Source organism: Anguilla rostrata, chromosome 2, assembly GCF_018555375.3.
Source record: "Anguilla rostrata isolate EN2019 chromosome 2, ASM1855537v3, whole genome shotgun sequence".
NCBI lineage: Eukaryota > Metazoa > Chordata > Actinopteri > Anguilliformes > Anguillidae > Anguilla > Anguilla rostrata.
The window spans coordinates 36,616,134-36,622,133 of record NC_057934.1 but is presented as its reverse complement, the minus strand read 5'-3'; positions in this window follow the sequence as shown (position 1 = coordinate 36,622,133).

Below are 6,000 nucleotides of genomic sequence, written 5' to 3'. Positions count from 1 at the left end.
GGATCTTGGGGGGTACTGGAGTCTATCCCAGCCTGAATTGGGCGAGAAATGGGAATACACCCTGGATAGGCCGCCAATCTATCGCAGGGCACACACACCATTCACTCACACATACATATATACATACAAATGCATGAACAACCATCATTAAAGTTCCCTAAATCCTAGAGAGTCAATCACAAAATTGTATTAAAGCCTTTGGAAAAACCAATATAAAATGTTCTCCTTAAAACATAAATTGCTTTTGACAATCTGATGACATGAACAAAAACAGATATTTATATTTGCCATTTCATGTAATTACGAATGTACAAGAACATTTGGATCGTAAAATTGCATTGCTAAAATATCCTCTCCTTCTGTCTTGGCGGCGTGACATCACAGCACAATAACAAGCTCTCGGGAGAAAAGATCTACAAGGCCAGCAGTGACAAAGTGAGGCGACGGGGAAGAGAAAGCGAGAGACCTAGATAGCAACCGTGCTCGCTCTACAAATACGACAGCGTTCTATATTTAGCTCTACTATTAGATTTGCTTTCTGGGCTCAGTCGGTAGAGACGGTGGGCGAGCGGAAGCTTGCGAGCGCGTCTTGGCTTTCGCGCGTGCATTTTCACGCATGATGCATAGCTATATAGGTAATAACATTTCTTAACTGAGGTGCTCTTCCGTAACGATCATTATGTGTGTTTAAAAATCAAGAGGGGCTCAACACACGCGGTTTTATGGGGAGCTATTGCGAGGACTGTAAGCACTTGACCGCATGGCCATCTGGTCACAGAACTCTTTTACCATTCCTGCGATTCAGACCATTATTCTGATGAGAAAAGTCGTAGCCCAAACACAGTGCGCTCAATTACTTTGTGCCATGTTGTGAGGTGCAGTTATGTGAAAGGTCCATTGCATTAGCAGTGCCTCTGTGGAGCCTATGAGAATGCGGCAGACGAAAGTGTTTCACACGCGCAAAGAGGTTTCCGCGTGTGAAACACTTTCGCCAAGGGAGCTGCTGACTCAGCGCCAGGGGATTATCGAGATGGCAACGAGGGCAAAATGGCCGTGATGAACAATTCATGTATCAGCGTGCAGAAAAGCCATCGCATTGAGTCCAATGATGGGACCGGTGCCTGCATCAGCGAGTCAGCTTGATTCGCCAGAAGGACGGTGTACGTGGATGGACATGCGTGTGTGTATAAGTTTGTGATATACTAACACTGTATACAGTGAACTTTAATTGTATTGATGTTCACATGATTTGGAGTAAACAAGCGCGAATCTGCAATAGCTGCGACCGCACACGCGCATGCACCCATGTGTGCATGCATCCACGCACACACCCTCACATAAACACGTGACCTCTTCTTTGGCTCATGACCAACCTTTCCACAAATTCTTGTGCACATCTGTGAATCCATTTCGGGAGTTATGTGCTTTCTTGTGATAGGCCACGCCCATCGCCACACCCCCTCTTGGTCAATCGGCCTGAAAGTTACTCAGCTGTACCTTCCGGTCATGACCAACATCCATGCCTCCTGGGGCGAAAACTGTGGCCACTACGGGGTGGGACACTTTTGTGGACCAACCGAGCAACCAAACGACCGACCGACAGGCAGAGCTATATCGCTGCGGTCGCAGCTAATAAAACTGGCTACGGACAATAAATTAATGCATTTATTCACCGGCAGCATATTGCATTGCTTCAGAGCAGTTACCTGTTAATTCACTGACAGTATATTGCGTTGCTTCAAAATTGGTACCTGTGTAAACACCCAGTTTTGGAGGAAGGGGACTGAAGGTGCCTCAGGTGGTTCCTTTCCAAGTCCCCCAGTGATGCTGAGCAAACAGTCTCACATCCATAACTCCAAGCCAAATAGCGGAGGGGCAGGGCAGATCGATTTCTCTCTGTCATCCAATAGCCTGTTTTGCAGTGCCACTCCAGAACAAACTGGGAAAAAGAGATACACAAAAAAAAAGAATAATAGATCTGCATTTGTTTTGCTTGCTAGGGGGTGTCTTTTTATGTGGGGGGTTGGATCCAAGACACTCTTCTGACACCCTGGGGATGAAGGGGAGGGACGCCCGTCATAGGCAGGGCCCAGTGGCGTTACCCATCATCCTTCTGCTCCGCGCCTGTTGAACAGGCACGCACATTTTTGACTCGTCTTTTTTTCTCTGGCTGATTTTTTCCAAAGCCTGCGGTTTTAACGCTGCAATCTGCAGAACTTCTGTGATTGTTTCGGTCTGACACAGCTCTGAATATAATAACGTGTGGAGACCGCGCAATCCTAAAGTACTACTTTCCCCACTCCCCCCCCCTCCCCAAAGGCTAGCACTGTAAAGCTTAACTAACTGGCAAATTGCTCTCTCCCTGATGTTCCCTTATGGCACCCATAAGCTTTCAAAGCACACCGGCTTTCCTTCTCCTCAAGTCCTTTGCCAGCAATAAGGCAACGTTTTTAACGCGGAACACATCAGAGGGTTGGACTAAAGCTCGGCTCTGATCTGTTGCAACGCATTAGACATCATTGAGATATTATCATTCGAAGAGCCGCCGCAGTCGTGTGTTTGGCTGCGCAGTCAATAAGAAAGCGCATGTGTTCTGTCTTGGGAGCGCAGAGGCTGAGTCACGTTCAGACAGCACAGACACAGACCTGATATGAACTGACTGACGGCTGTATGATACTTCCCATAGGGTAGATGCCAGAAACTCACACATCATCACTAACATCCGATTTAATCTGCAGTATAATGCAACAAATACGATATCGCCAGCATTACAGAAATAATTGAAAGCCAAAAAAATGCGAGAGCAGAGCTGAATACAGATGTGATTCGGATGTGAGGAGCAACACGGGAGAGGTGAGATGTTGGAAGAGGTTAAGAGAGAGAGGACAATAAAACGGGAGTCAGACAGAGGGGGAAAGGAAGCGGGTGACATAACCTGCAGTCTCCGTGATTTAATGATGCGGCTCTCTGACAGACGGTTAAAAGGATTGCGACACAAATTAACTGCCCGGCTGCCGTGACACGACGATAGCCCTGAGACAAGGCAGGCATGTACGCGCGTGTGCATGCGTGTGTGTGTTGCGCAAGATTTATGTCTCAATGAAAGAGAGAGAGATGGAGAGAGAGAGTGATGGGAGGTCATGTGAACTGTGCACATGCATGTGCGCGTGTACCTGTGCTGGGAACAACAAGGGCCGCCTCTCAGGCTGCGTATACCCGCAGGTGCGCGGACGGAGCGTGACTGCTTTGCCAAGGTGGCGCATCAGAGCGTCCTTTGGCTTCGCGAGCGCAGGCAGGGGGTTAACCCTTCTCTATTACGCGACAGGAAAGGAGCCGCGGGGCCGTGCTGGTTTCCTTTTGGGCTGGATGAGACCCTCACGGGTTTCTGCCGCATTTCCTGTAGCAGCCAGCTTCGGTGGAACACCGGGGACCCGAAAAGACGCCCGAAACGCAGAGGAGCGTTTCCCCAAAGATAACGCAGAGTCACCGTGCTGCCGCAGCATCCCGAGTGACTGCCTGCCAAAATGGCTCCCCCCCCCCTCGCAGAAATCACTCGCCGTGACGTGCTCCTCAGATTACACCAGTCCAGCAGAGAAAAATGGCGCTCCCTTTTCTCCTCCGACTCGGTGGTACGTTGGTGCGTGCGGTCAACGAGCTGAAAATGTATGACACTGGTGCTCCCGTTGACCAGGGCTGACCAGTTCCAGTCCTTCTGGTCTTGTGGTCATGGTAGACAGAGGACTTTGTCGTTTGTCCACGTGGGGCAAGAAATAATCTGATTTGACTGCAGCTGACCTCAAATACATTTAATTAGACATTCAAATAAAAAATGTGCACTTGTCAGTGTCTGCTCCTCGTCTGTCAGTCCGCATGGCTCCGCTAACGCTAGCGAGCTCTTGCTGTGATGCGAGTCTGTTCCTGCCTTGTGAAACTGGTCACCACGGGCAGTGTGACCCTACATCATCACTGCACTCAACAGATCTGTAGACACAGCACACATGACCTCAGGAGACCTGAACTAGACTCTCGTCCCAGGATTAGGGGCCTTGTTAAAGGATCTCTGCCATAGACCAGGCATGTCAAAGGAGCATTTCTCTGAGCTCTTACATAAGTTCAGAAGTACTTTCCCACTGTCAGCCTCCCACAGTATAATCTCACAGCCCTCACAACAGGGACCAGATCTGCTTACCGAAGTCTGTATAAATAGACCAGGATCTTATACAAGCACCTATTCACTACAGGAATTAAGTGCTCAGTGCACCATTAGGAAAGATTATTTTTAACCTGAACGTGAGGTACTTAAATTACATTTTTTTTTAGCTGCAAACTCTGATGCAAGCACATGCGTGGACCAGTGGACCGAATTCGGGCTATTTGTTTTTTGTTTCGCCTTTCTAGTCTTAGAGACGGCAATAACAAATTCAGTGTCAATCTTTTTCCTATGAAAGGTGCAGCTCCAGGTGTCTCAGCACCAGCTGAACTGCTACAGTAAGCAAAAAATAGCAACAATAGGACGACACTGGCAGCAGCGCTCCCCGGTGGCGTCTGAAAGGCTCGACTGCGTCACGCCACGCGTCACCTCGTTATCGCCCGCTGTAGCGCCGGACCAGTTCATTGGCCGTTTGACTCTGGTCACGACCCGGCGTTGCGTCACAACATTGTGGAAACAAATGAAACGTTCTCTTCATTGTGAATAATAATGATGATGAAAAAAATAAAATAAAAACAATAATAATAAAACAGAGAAAAATGTGAGTGCGCGTCTTTCTGCCTGTCGTTAGGTTACCTGACTTGCCAGTTCTTGCTTGTCGCGCGGGCTTCGCTGTGGTGTTCTTCGCCGTCGGCGTCTGAACACGTTACCTACGGCGCTGATGATCCCGCAGATCCCGCAGTCCATTACTGACACCATCTGGATTGTTTGTGCATTGCAGATACCACCCAGGCCTGTTTCCAGTCAGCTCGGAGGAAAATGAAGGAACTTCATCATGAGATTACAGGGTAAACAACACCGCTGCTCCCCGGAGCCCCCGAGGCTGTAACTGTGCATCATTGTGACGGTTCAATTGCTGCTTGTCAGCAAGCGGAAAATGGTACCTTTTTCCAATCAGAAGTAGCGTGGACAGAGAACCACTGAAATACTGATATACATCACAACGAGCTATAACTGTACAACCTCTCTCTCCCTCACACACACACACACACACTATATATATATATATATATATATATATATATATATACAGGGAGCTCCATAATTTTGCTCCCTAATGTCCACTTGTGTGTACAAAAATAACAGATCCTGGTCAGCCAAGGAAGACCTCTCCAGTGAATACAATGGAGGGATTTGCTTGAACTTGAGCAGATGCTTATGTACACTTCAGAATTCACTCGGCTGCTATCATCAGCACTTACATCATCAATGAAGACAAGTCAGCCAGTATCTGTGGCAGCCACCCATGCTCGCCAGTTCTTGGCAGCCACACATGCCCAAACCATAACACCCCGTGCCACCATGTTTCACAGATGAGGGGGCGGTGGTGCTTTGGATCTTGCGCAGTGTCCATTGGCATTTTGCTCTTGCCATCACTCAGATATCCACAAGACCTTTTTCCAGAACTCTGCAGGCTTTTAGATACTTCCAAGCAAACTGTAACCTGGTCATCCTGTTTTTGTGGCTAGTGGTTTGCATCTTGCAGTGTAGCCTCAGTATTTCTGTTGGTGAAGTCCCCCATGGACAGTAGTCACTAACACATCCACGCCTGCCGGCTGAAGAGTGTTTCTGATCTGTTGGACAGCCATTTGGGGTTTTTTTCATTATGGTGAGAATTCTACAATCATCAACTGTAGAGCTCTTCCTTGGCCTAGCCTAATGTTTGGCCTATGTCTCTAACTGTTTAATTTCTTATTTCTCAGCCTCATGATGGCTTCCTTGACTTTCACTGGCACAACTCAGGTCCTCATGTTGACAAACTCCAATAACAGACCAAAAAACGAAATCAA